The 15,389-nt window shown below is 36.9% G+C and overlaps 1 protein-coding gene and 1 pseudogene across 2 annotated transcripts in view; one reads left to right on the plus strand and one right to left on the minus strand.

The window, feature by feature from the left end:
• Positions 1-15,389, minus strand: part of LOC105487906 (CD38 molecule) — a 66,967-nt gene that overhangs the window by 40,458 nt on the left and 11,120 nt on the right. The gene's annotated exons all lie outside the window — the stretch shown is intronic.
• On the plus strand, positions 2,370-3,023 carry LOC105487905 (cell division control protein 42 homolog pseudogene; annotated as a pseudogene).

Here is a 15,389-nt window from a genome sequence, read left to right on the forward strand (position 1 = left end):
CATCCTACCGCAGACTTACCACCATCCCCCTACTTCCTAGCAGCATCCAGGAAAAGCCAGCCTCCTTGAACCTTTCCCCCACATCTCCTAAAACAAGCCCAAATCCTCAGTAAGTCCTTCTAATGTCATCAGATAAAACCTGTCCCACCCTCATGGGTCCCTATGCTGAGTGTCCTCCCTTCTTGCAGACAGCAATAAACCCATCTTTTTCAATTACAGTGTGTTCCTGGTGGTCTTAGGTTGTGGAGGCATTGACAATAACAAACAATCTTGAATGGGATATTTAAGAATCAAAAGGATTATGACAATCAGACTGCCATAATCAGTGTTTATGCTTGGCCAAGGCTCCGTGATCACCTTCTGAACAAGACAACTAACCCACTGATGAAAGTTATCCTGGAAGACTGGACAAGTCTTCATCTGTTAGCAGTTTTCTGCTCACCTTCTCAAACGGTGACCTGAGGCTCAACACAGCATAGGCTGGGCATAAATGTCAAGATTCAAGGTCAATATCATGTTCTCCCCTTTCCTACCATTCTGCTCCTGCCAACAGATCCCAGACCTCTCACTCACCCTATTCCCCTGTGCATCATTCCCTCGAGTTCACCTCCTACCACTTCCTTCTACCTTCTCTGACCTACCCAAGGTGGATTGACTCCAGGTGCTCAGAGGGAGGAGGCAGCACTACCAGGAGAAAGGGAAAGTCATGATCACCAAAGAGCATTCACCACCTGCCACATTTAAATCTCACACTAGTCCATGGGCGGGGTATTAGCACCACCCCTGTTTTCGAAATAAAGAGACTAAAGCTAGAGAAGTTTATTACCTTGTCCAAGTGGCAGAGCTGCCTTACATGCCAAACTTTGTTCTTTTTGCAAAGCAATGCTGCCTCCCACAGGAAATTTACAATCATGGCCCTACCCGCAGAATAGGATTGGTTCTAACAGAAATGAGGATCTGAGACTCCAAGAGTTCTCGTTCCCCTAGATGGTACGAAAGGTTCAAGACCAGAATAGGGCAGAGTTATTCCCCAGTGCTGGGGTAAAGTGAGTCAGGCAAGAGGGCACAGGGCAGGAAGCGGTGAAAACAGATCTATTCAATGGTTACATCCAGTTTGTCTGTTGTCAGCCTACTTCAGGTGTCATAGTGCTATGCTGGTACCTCTCTCTAAACCTGTACCATTCTCACAAAGAGCAACTATGCTTCAAAATCCCTGTCAATTAAAAAACATCACCTTCATAATGTGTCCCTCTCCAGGAAAACTCTCACACCCTAAATCCTCTTGCCTAAAAGCACTCAGATCTTGCAGGGTAATTACATTCATCCTTTGAATTTTACAGCTGTCAATTCCCATAGAGCAGGCTGTCTGGGCTCAAAGAAAACAAGCAGGTTAAAAGCTATTAATTCTCAAATTTAAGGCTATCAGAACCTGTGTTTAAGGTAAAGACTGCCACCTTGTGGGAGAAGTGAATGATTGGTGAGAGTCACTGAGACAATTAGTATTATCTAAGTAGAATCTTAAAATCAGAAAACTCTTCAGGCTGAAGGAAAGCTTAGAAATCATTAATTAGCTTAGAAGTCATCAACCCAGCAAATATTTATTGAGTACATACTAGGTGCTAGAAACACTTATGAGAACTTAGTGAACAAAACGCAGGTCTCTGTCCTTATAGGAGTTGACATTTTACTGGAACAAAGACTGACAATAAACAACAAACATAATTAATATGTAAGTTATAAAGCATGTTAGAAATTTATAAGTTCTATTGGAAAAAGGTAAAATAGAATGAATGTCAAGAGTGATGGGGGAGGAGGTGTCAGTGGTATTAAATAGGGTGGCATTAAATACGGTGGACAGTTGACATTAAATAGGGGGGACATATCTGAGTAAAGAATTGAAAGAAGCGAGGGACTTAGCTCCACAAACATCTCAGGAACATTCTAGGCAGAATAAGCATCACAAACCATGTAAGAAAAAAATTAACAAATTGGACCTTAAGTAGGTTTTTTTAAAACTTTGCTTTTTAAGAGTTTTAAAAAGTTTCCATTAAAGAAAATAGAAGGGTAAATCACAAAATGAAAGAAAATATTTCTAGTACACATCTGAAAAAGGACCTGTTTTCAGAATATATAAGGTTCCTACAAGTCAATAATAACATCAAAAAAACTAATTTTTCTTATCACTTTTAAAGACACATAATTGCACATATTTATGGGGTAAAGGGTGACATTTCAATACGTGCATGCAATGCATAATGATCGAATTTGGGTAACTCGCATATCCATTATCTCAAAGGTTTATCATTTCTTTGTGCTGGTAATGTACAAAATTTTCTCCTCTCAGTACTTGAACACATACAATACGCCCCGGTGGAGAAGCTGAGGTCAACATCAGATTTGAAATATTTAAAGTGGATACAAAACTATTTCAGCAATGCAGACAATTAAGTGTGGTGTTGTGGGCGATGGTGCTGTTGGTAAAACATGTCTCCTGATATCCTACACAACAAACAAATTTCCATCGGAATATGTACCAACTGTTTTTGATAACTATGCTGTCACAGTTATGACTGGTGGAGAACCATATACTCTTGGGCTTTTTGATACTGCAGGGCCAGAGGATGGTGACAGATTATGACCGCTGAGTTATCCACAAACAGATGTTATTTCTAGTCTGTTTTTCAGTGCTCTCTCCATCTTCATTTGAAAATGTGAAAGAAAAGTGGGTGCCTGAGATAACTCACCACTGTCCAAAGACTCCTTTCTTGCTTGTTGGGACTCAAATTGATCTCAGAGATGACCCCTCCACTATTGAGAAACTTGCCAAGAACAAACAGAAGCCTATCCCTCCAGAGACTGCTGAAAAGCTGGCCCGTGACCTGAAGGCTGTCAAGTATGTGGCGTGTTCTGCACTCACACAGAAAGGCCTCAAGAATGTATTTGACGAAGCAATATTGGCTGCCCTGGAGCCTCCAGAACCGAAGAGCCGCAGGTGTGTGCTGCTATGACCATCTCTCCAGAGCCCTTTCTGCACAGCTGGTGTCAGCATCATACTAAAAGCAATGTTTAAATCAAACTAAAGATTAAAAATTAAAATTCGTTTTTGCAATAATGACAAATGCCCTGCACCTACCCACACGCAAGGCCCATAGGTATGGCCCCCCTTTCCCCTCCCAGTACTAGTTAACTTTGAGTAATTGTGTGTTGTCAGAAAAGTGATTAGTACTAGTTTCTGTTTTGTTGTTTCAAAACAAAAAAGGTTTTTTTTTTGTTTTGTTTTTTGTTTTTTGTTTGTTTAAAAGCAAGGCATGCTTGTGGATGACTGTAACAGACTAATTGGAATTGTTGAAGCTGCTCCCTGGTTCCACTCTGGAGACATCTGGCACATCTTAGTGTTTTGTTTTGTTTTTTTTCTCCTTTTTTTTGGGGGGGGGTGTGTGTAGGGTTTGTTTTTTAGTCTTGTTTTTTTAATTCATTAACCAGTGGATAGCCCTTAAGGGGAGGAGGATGGATTGATTCCACACTCCACTTCCTAGATCTAGTTTAGAAAACATGTTCTCCATCCGGTGCTCTTAGGAAGGAGTATAGTAAATGCCTCATTTAATAACATACTCCTTTTTGAAAGTTGCCTTTTCTCTCCACCCTCAAGTAGATCCAGTATTTGATGAAACTCATGAAAGTGGGTGGAGCCTGTCTTGCCTCTCCTCTTTTCTAGGACGCACTATATGTGACTGTGACTTTCAAGGACAATTTGTTTGCCATTCACTGTTTTTTTGGGGAAGTTGATTTCTAACTTCTTTCACTGATAAATGAAGAAAAGTATTGCACCTTTGAAATGCACCAAATGAATTGAGTTTGTAATTTAAAAATTTTTTTCCCTCTCAGTCATTATCTTATATGCTTAGCATAGATTTGCAGCTCAGTAGTATATGGTGTTCCTAGAACGCAGCTGAAGACCTGGTATGTAGAGGAAATACGAGGGGTGGTGCTAGAAGACAGACATCTGTGGAATGATTCACATCTTCTCAAGTTAGGAGGATAGAGGCCTGCTTCATTAAGAAGCTGGGGGTAGGGTGGGGGTGGGGAGAACACTTAACAACATGGGGACCAGTCAGGGGAATCCCCTTATTTCTGTTTTGCATATGAGGAACACTAGAGCAGCCAGGTGAGGCTCTCTAGTTTAATAAAAATCATGGAAAGGGTCTTAATGAAGACTCTTAATAAGTGTTAATAGGGATTTTATCAGCTTATTTTGGTTGCAGTTTCCAATTTTTAAAAATGTTGAGGTAATCTTTCCCACCTTCCCAATCCTAATTCTTGTAGATTCATTAGTGTTGAACCAATGCTTTCTCGTGTCTCAATTCTTTGTATATGCATTCTTTTCAGATGTATTAAACAAACAAAAACCTTCCACAAGCCAGCCTGAGGGTTGTTATTTTCCCTCTGTCTCTTACTTTTCCGATACTGAGGAGTGGGAACTTAACTCTTGATAACATCAATTTCTAACAAACTTTGAGATAAAATTTTAAAGCTTTATTATTTTTATTTTATTTTCTGGCATTTAGTTTGAGATAATATTTGGCCCTCTATATGTTCAGGTTTGTGCTTTCTCCCCTACATTTGACACTTCCCTTAAATACCAAGTAGGTCCGTAATAATTCTTAGTGAAGCAGTGTTCTGGAAGCTCACTGCTCATGGTGGAAGGAAATGTTAGTGTACCTTTAATCCATAGATCATTGGAAAGCAGCTCCTTTCCCAAGGTTTCTGCATCAGTGGTTCTCAAACTTGGCTGCTTACTGGAGTGCACTTGAACAATGTGATTTTTAAGTTTTCCAGGCTTTCTAAAATGTAGCCAAGTTTGGGAACCACCACTCGTAGGTGGTTATCTCAAACTACTTCTATCAGAATACAGACCGTGTGCTGTGAATCTGAATATGGGCTACATTTTCTTTAGGTAGCAAGAATGGTTTATTTACCTTTAGGACATTATACTGATCTGCTTGAGAATCTTAGAAACTAAGAACCCTTAAAATCAGTTAAGGTTGATACACTGTGGTGTCATTTTGATAGTTCTCTGCATGGAGTCATGTTTGGCATGATTTGCATACTGTGCTAGAATTAAGCTGGGTTGGTTGAGAAGGGGTTAGGAAGAGGCAGATGTAAGCTTCAACAGTTCTAACCAAGAAATGCATCTTATTTATTCCTCGTTGACCATACTAGGGAGAGATACCTGGATCATGTGATACCCTGGAAAGCAGAGACATAGGTATCCTTAGTGTAGTCAGGGGCATATAGGTCCTTAACTATTGCTATATCTTTGTCCTAAAGCAATGCTTGACATGATATGGCTCTAGAAATAGTCATTGGATGGGTGTATTATTTTATAAATAAGTAAGTGAAATAAAGCAGGTCATACAATGAATTATCCATGTATCAGAAGAACAAGGATGACAAGGGGATTGATTGAAGCTAACGTTTTCTTAAATATTTTCAAATTGATTTCTGCGTGTCAGAAGAACTTGGGTAGCAAATGGATGCAGCTTAGGTTTTCCATTTAAATATTGTTTTCTGTTTGACTTAACAAACTTGTTTATAGTCGTGACTTAGAAGGTGAGTGATATTCTCCAGGGAGTATGATTTAGAGGCTGGAAAGGGTTATAGAAAAGTCCTTACAGGCTTAGTTTGTGTCCGAATTTACAGCATTTAATACAATGTTAATATCTTATTGCTATTTGTGTTTTACTGAACATCTTAGAAATCGGTCTTATAGTTTGTTAAAGTGATGTTCTTCAAGCTGGACTTCATGCCACAAGGGGAGTGCATTCTAAGGGGGAAGAAAAGGATTGTGGTTTGAAAGAACAATTGTAGTATTTCCTTCATTCTGAGGTGTATTTTTCTCACATTTTCATATTGTAATCAGGATACCTCTTAACATTGGTGTACATTTAATGTAGTAGTACTTTTTCTCCTTTTATCCTGCAAGTTGTCACTAAATTTATGCTATCATAATTGTTACCTTCATAGAACGCATAAAATAGTGGTACTTCTTAAAAAAAAACATACAATAAATTATTGTTCACTATAGTCACCCTACAATGCTATAGAAAACTAAAACTAAAACTTATTTCTCCTATCTATATATAATTTTGTATTCATTGATCAACCTCTATCTCCCTACCCTTCTCAGCTTCTAGTAACCACTGTTCTACTCTCTACTTCTCTGAGATCAGCTTCTTTAGCTCCCACATGTAAGTGAGAATATATGAAACTTGTCTTTCTGTGCCTGGCTTATATCATTTAACATAATGTCCTCCAGGCTCATCCATGTTGCCACCAATGATAGGATTTTATTCTCTTCTATGGCTGCATACTATTGTCTCTATATACCACATTTTCTTTATCTCTTCATCTGTTGATAGACACTTAGGTGGATTCCATATCTTCATTATTATAAATGAAACTGCAGTAAAGATGGGAGTGCAGGTATCTCTTTGACATATGATTTTATTTTCTTTGGATATAGGTCCAGTAGTGAGATTACTGGATCATATGGTAGTTCTATTTTTAGCCTGTTAAGGAACTTCCATACTGCTTTCCATAATAACTGTACTAATTTACATTCCTTCCTGTGTGAGAATTTTCTTTGTCGCTTATACACTGTTGGTGGGAATGTAAATTAGTTCAGCCACTGTGAAAATCACTTTGGAGATTTCTTAAAGAACTGTTAATAAAATCTGAACTACCATTCAACCCAGCAATCCCACTACTGGGTATACGCCCAAAGAAAAATAAATTGTTCTACCAAAAAAAAGACATGCACTTATATGTTCATTACAGCACTATTCACAATAGCAAAGACATGGAATCAACCTAGATGCCCATCAATGGCCGATTGGATAAAGAAAATGTGGTGGTGTGTATGTACCATGGAATACCATGCAGTCATAAAAAGAATGAAATCATGTCTTTTGCAGCAACAAGAATGCAGCTGGAAGCCATTATCCTAAGCAAGTTAACACAGAAACAGAAAACCAAATACTACAGTTTCTCACTTATAAGTGGGAGCTAAACATTGGGTACACATGGGCATAAAAATGGCAATGCTAGGCACTGGGGAGTATAAGAGGAGGGAGAGAAGGAGGAAGGAAGGGTTGCAAAACCACATATTGGGTACTATGCTCACTACCTGGGAGATGGGTTCAGTCATACTCTGAAACCTCATCATCATGCAACGTACCCTTGTAACAGACCTGCACATGTACCCTCTGAATCTAAAGTAAAAGCTGAATTTTTTTAAAGTTTTATTTTATCTGCATTCTTGCTAGCTTTGTTATTTTTTCCTCTTTTTGATAATAGCCACTCTAGCTGGCGTGAGATAATCTCTCACCGATTTTGATTTGCATTTCCCTAATCATTAGTCACACAGAGCACTGTTTCAAATACTTAGTGGCCATTTTATGTCTTCTTTTGAGAAACATCTGTTCAGATCAATGGCCAATTTTAAAAATCGGATTATTTGACTTTTTGCTGTTTAAGTTCCTTGTATATTCTAGATATTAATTCCTTGTCAGAGAAATCGTTTGCAAAGATTTTATCCCATTCTGTAGTTTGTCACATTACTCTGCTGACTGTTTCCTTTGCTGCACAGAAATGTTTAGTTTGACGTAATCCCATTAGTCTATTTTTGCCTTTGTTGACTGTGTTTTGGAGGTCTTATCCAGAAAATCTTTGCTCAGAACATTTCCCTTACGTTTTCTCTTAGTAGTTTCATTTGGGGCCTTACATTTAAGTCTTTGATTTCATTCGTTTTGAGTTACTTTTTGTATATTATGATAGATGGGGCTCCAGTTTCATTCTTCTGCATAGTTTCATTCTTCTGCATATGAATATCCAGTTTCCCCAGCAACATTTACTGAAAAGCGTGTCCTTTCTTCAGTTTATACTCTTAGTGCTGTTGTAGAAAATCAGTAGGCCATAAATATGTGAATTTATTTCTGGGTTCTCTATTCTGTTCCATTGGTTTACGTGTCTGCTTTAATGCCAACACAATGCTGTTTTACTATAGCATTATAGTATATTTTAAAGTAAAATAGTGTGATCCCTCCAGTTCTTTTTGCTCAGAATTGCATTGGCTTGGCCAGGAGCAGTGACTCATGCCTGTAATACCAGCACTTTGGGAGGCTGAGGCAGGTGGATCACTTGAGGTCAGGAGTTTGAGACCAGCCTGGCCAACATGGTGAAACCCTATCTCTACTAAAAATAGGGCATGGTAGTGCATGCCTGTAATTCTAGCTACTGAGGTGGCTGAAGCAGGAGAATTGCTTGAACCCGGGAGACAGAGATTGCAGTGAGATGAGATCGTGCAACTGCACTCCAACCTGGGTGACAGAGGGAGACTGTCTCAAAAATAAAATGAAATAAAATAAAACAAACAATTGCTTTGGCTATTTGGGGTCTTTTATGGTTCCTAACAAATTTAAGAGGTTTTTTTTTTTTTCCATTTCTGTGAAAAATACCATTGAAAATTCGATAGGGATTGCATTGAATCTGTAGATTGCTTTGGGTAGTATGGAATCTTAACAGTATTGATTTTTCCAAGCCATGAACATGGGATATCTATCCAATTTTTATGTCCTCTTTAATTTCTTTTATTAGTGTTCCGTAGTCTATCTATCCAATTTTTATGTCCTCTTCAATTTCTTTTATTAGTGTTCCGTAGTCTAGAGATCTTTCACCTCTTTGGTTAAATTTACTCCTAGGTGGGTTTTTTTTTGGGGGGGGTAGCTATTATAAGTGGGGTTCCTTTTACAGATAGTTTATTATTGGTGCATAGAAATGCTACTGATTTTTGTATGTTGATTTGGTATCTCACAACTTTACTGAATTTGTATATCAATTCTAAGAGTTTTTGGGTGGAGTCTTTACATTTTTCTATATATAAGAGAATGTCATCTGCAAACATGGTCAATTTGACTTATTCCTTCCAAATTTGGATGTCTTTATTTCTTTCTGTTGCCTAATTGCTCTGGCTAGAACTTCCAGTACTACGTGGAATAAGAGTAGTGAGGGTAAGCATTCTTGTCTTCTTCCAGTTTTAGAGAAAAAACTTCCAACATTTCCCTGTTCAGTACAATGTTAGTTGTGGATTTGTCACATATGGCCTTTATTAAGATAAAGTGTGTTTCTTCTTCTAAACCTAATTGTTTGAGAGTTTTTATCAGGGAGGGATGTTGAATTTTATCAACTGTTTTTCTGCATCTATTGTGGTGATCATGATTTTTATCCTTTATTCTGTTGATGGGATGTATTATGTTTATTGATTTGCATATGTTGAACCAATCTTGCATCCCTGGAATAAACCCCACCTGGTTTTAGTAAATAATCTTATGAATGTGCTGTTGGATTCAGTTTGCTAGTATTTTGTGGAGGAACTTTCCATTTATGTTCATCAGGGATACTGGCCTGCAATATTATTTTTTTGTTGTTGTATCCTTGTCTGGTTTTGTATCAGGTTAATTCTGGCCTTATAGAATGAGTTTGGAAGAATTCTCTTCCCTTCAATTTTCTGGAATAGTTTGAGAAGAATTGGTAGTTATTTTTTAAATTTTGGTATAATCCAGCAGTAAAGCCATCCAGTCGTGAGTTGTTTTTTTAAAAAAAATTGGGAAACATTTTGTTGTTATTTAATAAATATTATTATTGAGGTTCCTCCTTGTTATTGCTGTGTTTGGATTTCGTATTTCTTCCTGGTTCAATCTTGGTAGATTGTAGGTGCCCAGAAATTTATCCATCTCCTCTGGGTTTTCCAATTTATTGGTGTTCATAATAGTCTCTTATGCTCTTTTATATTTTTGTGGTATCAATTGTAACATCTCCTTTTTCATTTATTTGGTTCTTCCCTCTTTTCTCTTAGTCTAGGTAATGCTTAGTCAATTTTTTTTTGAAAAACAACTTTTCATTTTGTTGATCTTTTGTATTACTTTTCCAACCTATTTCATTTATTTCTGTTCTGATCTTTATTATTTACTTCCTTCTACTAATTTGGAGTTTGGGGGTGTTGCTGTTGTTGTTGTTTTGCTTTTGTAGTTTCCTGAGGTTCACTGTCATTTGTCTTAAATCTTTCTACTTTTTTGATGTAGGCAATCATTACTATGAACTTTTCTCCTAGTACTACTTTTACTGTATTCCATAGATTTTGGTACATTGTGTATCCATTTTTATTTGGTAGGCATGTTTTCATCATTTTTCAGTAAGTTTTTTTATTTTTCTTAATTTCTTCATTGACCCATTGGTCATTCTGGAGTATGTTGCTTAATTTCCAAGTATTTGTACAAAAAAAAACCCCTAATTTTTAAAGATGGGCAAAAGATTTGAACACATACTTCAAAAAGCCTATGAGATGATCCTCAGCATCATTAGTCATGGGGGAAATGCAAACTACAACCACCATAAAATAACATTATAAATTTTTAGATGGCTATGATGTAAAAGTCTGACAATACCAAATGTTAACAAGGACATAGAACCAGAATATCCACACGCTGATACTACACATGTAAAACTATACAATTGCCTTATAAAATGGTTTGATGGTTTCTCAAAAAGTTAATCAACTTATCTACCATATGGCTCAGCTATTCTATTTCTGGGTGTTCACTCAAGAGAAATAAAACCGTGTGTGTAAGAATTAAAGAAAGAGGAAAGAAACACGAAAGGTAGCTTGCCAGTTAAGACAGGTTTATTTTAGAGAAAACCCATAAGGAGCTCTTGGCCGAGCTAGGTAAGAGGCACACTCTCTTACAGACTAAGAGTTTTTAAGGATGTAGGATGGGAGAGTTTATTAGAAGCTTGGACTGCTTTTGTGTTTTTTGTTGTGCTTATCTGGGAGGGAGAGTTGTGTGTCTGTTTTTATACATTTTCTGTAGCTGCAGGCATACCCCCCGAGTCTGCTTTTCGCTTCCCTATTTTAGTGCACCTGAAGGGAAAAGAATGTGTTTATTAACGCCCACTGTCTTACTGGGGCCCACTGTATGAGGGTGAAGTTTGGCAGTTACCCAAGAGATTTTTCTCCCACCTCCCTCTGTGCCTGAGCTGTTTTATCTGTGTTTTACTGTTTGCTCTTTCTGGCTACTTGTAGTTAGAAGAGAAGTGATTTCCTTGAGATGCATGAGGCTAAAAATGGAGCTGGAACTTAAAGTGGCAGTGTTTGTCCGATGACAGTGCTCCTGCTCTGTCAGTATGTCCATACAATAACTTGTACACTAATGTTCAATGAACCTATATTCATTGTATCCAAAAAGTGAATACAAGCCAAATGTCTATCAACAGGTAAATAGATAAACAAATTGTGATATATACACACAATAGACTCAAAAGTAAAAAGAAACAAGCTATTAATACATACAACAACATGGATGAATCACAAAAACATCATGACAAAGACATACAACTCAGACACAAAAGAGTACATGATATGTATTCCATTTATATAAACTTCTTAAAAATGTAAATTTATCTCCAGTAACAGAAAGCAGACATGTTCTACTGGATATCAAAGCATTAGTAATTTAAACAACGTGGCAGTGGTATAGCAACAAACAGACCATAAAACAGATTGGAGAGTCCAGAAATAAACTGACATACATAAAGAAACACAAGATGCAGTGGAAGTGGTATCCGAAAGCCCTCGATAAAGGATGGATTATTTGATTAACAGTACTCACACAACTGACTATCCATCTGGGGGAAAATGAAATGGGCTTCCTAATTTCACCACACACAAAGAAAAATTCCAAGTGGATCAAAGATCTAACTATGAAAAGCAAACATTTAACATTTTTAGAATATATATAACCCTTTTGTGATCTCACATTAAAGAAATCAGTTCTTAAATAAGATACAAAAGGCAAAACCATAAAAGAAAACATAAATTTGATCATATTTAAATCTTTAGTAAATAAGGGACATGATAAATATAGAGTCAAGAGTTAAGCCATAGACTGGGAGACTATATTTGCAATCCACATAACTGACAGAAGATTATCCTGAACGTGTAACGAGACAATTCAACATAAGAACAAGCAAAAGACAGAAACAGGCTTTTCACAGAATGACCTGAATGACAAATAAACACATAAAAAGATAATTACTTGTGTTAATGATCAGGGAATTAAAAAGATAAAACAACAAGGAAATGGGCTTTTTTTTTTTCTTTGAGAATTCCAAATGATAACGAGGATGAATAGCAATGAGGACCTTACACCGCTTTTGTGAAAATAAAGTGATATAACAAATTTGGTGACCATTTGGCCATATGCAATGTGGCAGATGCAGTTGGTTCCCTCACTCCAGAAGATTTCTTTTACCCTTCTTTCCTATTGGCAAAGCATGTCTCCTATTATGATTCAAAATATCAAATTCTCACTCCTTAAGCCTCTTTTATAGCTTTGGGTAACCATGTGGCTCGATTCTGGCCAGTGAAATTTAAGGAGAAGCCTAGAGAAGGTTGAAAGAGGGCTGCTGGGAAATATGTTATTCAAGAGACTTGAAATGGGGGTGTGCTCTTGCCCCCCTCCCTGCCCTCTGTTCCAGGTATATGAGGGCATAATGCAGCCGTCTTGTGACAAGAAGCTGAAAGCCACTCAAGGGAGATGGAAGAGTGGAAGGAAAGAGCCTCGGCGATCACTGTGCTGCTGAACCGACCCTATGACCACCCCACTTCTGGATGTCTTGTTATGTGTGTCAACAACATTTTAAAGTGGCCAGGCTCTATGGCTCATGCCTGTAATCCCAGCACTTTGGGAGGCCAAGGTGGGAGGATTGCTTGAGGCCAGGGGTTTGAGACCAGCCTGGGCAACACAGTCAGACCTCATCTTTATAAAACATTTGTTTAAAATTTAAAATATATTTTAAACCTTTTCAGTTGAGTGTTCTGTTAGTTGCAGCCAAAAGCATGTTAATTAGTATACCTGTTGTTATTCATTGAATTTTACCCCCCTCCAAAGGATGTTGAAATCCTAACCCCCAGTACCTCAGAATATGACCTAATTTGGAAGTAAGATTACAGATGATCAAGTTAAAAGGAGATCATTAGGGTGAACCCTAATCCTATATGACTGGGTCCTTATAAAAAGGGGAAATTTGGGCATTGAGACAAACACAAACAGAGAGAAGACAATATGAAGACACTGGGACAACACCATCAACAACACAAGGTATGCCTGAGGTTACTAGAAGCTTGGAAGAGGGCATGACGCAGATTCTCTCTCACAGCCTTCAGAAGGCACTGACCCTCCTGACTTGATTTTAGACTTCCAGCCTCCAGAACTGTGAGACAGTACACTGCTATTGTTGAAGCCACCCAGCTTGCAGTACTTTATCACGGCAGCTGCAGCACACTAGCATACCCAGTAAAGGTGAAGATGGCATACCTCACAACCTTAGTCATTCTACCTTAGTCATTCTATTAAACACACTGGGAAAAAATCATATGCACAAGTAGACATGTATGCTTTAGCATTGTTCATGCCCTCAAAAACTGACAAAAAAGATAAAAGACTAATTAATAAATAGATAATAATAAATAAGTGAGTAGTATGGTCATTCAATAGGATACCATATAGCACTAAAATTGATGAACTAGAGTTTATATGTTAGCAGGGGTAAATTTCAAAAGTGATGTCATTAAAATCCCAACAATATATTGTTAGCTGGAAAAGTAAAGTTCACTCTACAGGGCAAGAACACATAGTAAATGCAAATAAAGATTAAACTGAGGTAACATTCCCTTATCAGACCGGCAAAAATCAGAACATTTGAAGATACTCTATGTAGCATGGGTACAGGGAAATAGCAGTTCTCATTACCTCAAGAAGAAAATTGCCTTGTGAAGAGAAGTTTGACAATTTTTTCAAAATTTCAAGCAGCATATGCTTTAACTTAGCAATTCTACTTCCAGAATTCTATCTTATACACAGATCCACGTATGTATACATACAGAAAGATTTCATTGCAGCATTGTCGGTAATGTTGCCAAAGGCTTAAAACAATCTAAATGTTCATAGATACAAGTCTAAAGTAGAGTAAATTTGTAAAGTGGAATCTATATAATTATTAGAATGAAACAAAGCTACTCTGATCAAGATATATTGTAGAATGAAAAAAAGTAAGACATGGAAGAGATACTATGTGTAGAAAAATACATGGATATATGCTTATATATGCAGAGAATATTTCTAAAAAGATACAAGAGAAGCAAGTAGCATTATTTGCCTCTTTGAGAGGAGACAAGGAAATTGGGGGAAGGAGTATTTTGATTTTATTTGTAACGTTATTTCTTTAAAAACTAGAAAAAAGATGTAAAACAAATATGGCAAATTTTTATCGTCTGTTAACGCTGTGTGGTGGGTAAATGGGTATTTGTATTACTATTCCATTAACATTTCAGTGTATTTAAAATGTTAATAATTTAACATTTTTAATTTTAAAAAGGAAAAATTGAGAGGAGATATTGACTGAGAAGCACTGAAGGAGGATATGAAGATATTGAAGGAGGAAAAGGAGTTCCCTCAAGTAGGAAAAATGAAGAAAGCCAGACCTGGGAAATACAAAGTGTGCAGTTTTCAGAGATAAATAAATTAATATGTTCAGCTCCTAGGGTTCAAAAGTACCTTTGAAAAAATTTTATCTGGAAGTATTAACACATAAAAGCAAGTCCCCAAAACGTGAACAGTGAACCAAATCTTAGATTTTTTTGTGTGTGGTTTTAAATCTCTCTCAGTTTCAACAAGGTGTTTTCAGTCCTTTTTTGCCTTTGAAGAATTCCCATGGAGATTTAATTACTCCCAACTTAGACACTGCTAGAGATAATTTAACTCATATACTATCTCTCTTAGGAACCAAGATAATCAATGAAGCAGTTTTATTCATAATTTCACAATATTTCATCTATCAAGTGCCAAATTCACAAATAATTTTAAAATATTTGCTTGACAGTCATAAGAGAAAATGAACATTTGGACAATATCAAGGCGAATATGGATCATAACCAGGGAAAATATGCCCTGGGAAATTTATAATGTCTCTTCAAATCAAACTTAGCTAATTGCTTCAAAACATCCAAAGACTAAAAATGTAGAATAACTGTCCACAATGTGGATGCACCATGTTTGATATATTCCAACAGGGAGTAGACAACTGAGCTTAGCAGTTTTTAAAAATATCACGTAATAGAAAAAAAATTAATTATATCTATAAGACTACTTATGTTGAGGCCATCCATTTAAGCAGGTATATATCTTCCTTTTGTGGATCTCCTTATTTATTTTTTTAAATTGTGGGTTTCTCCACTATTTAGAATTCTACTTTGAGGCTTAAGAGATTTTACATTC

This window comes from Macaca nemestrina, chromosome 3 (genome assembly GCF_043159975.1).
Source record: "Macaca nemestrina isolate mMacNem1 chromosome 3, mMacNem.hap1, whole genome shotgun sequence".
In the NCBI taxonomy this organism is placed as follows: Eukaryota; Metazoa; Chordata; class Mammalia; order Primates; family Cercopithecidae; genus Macaca; species Macaca nemestrina.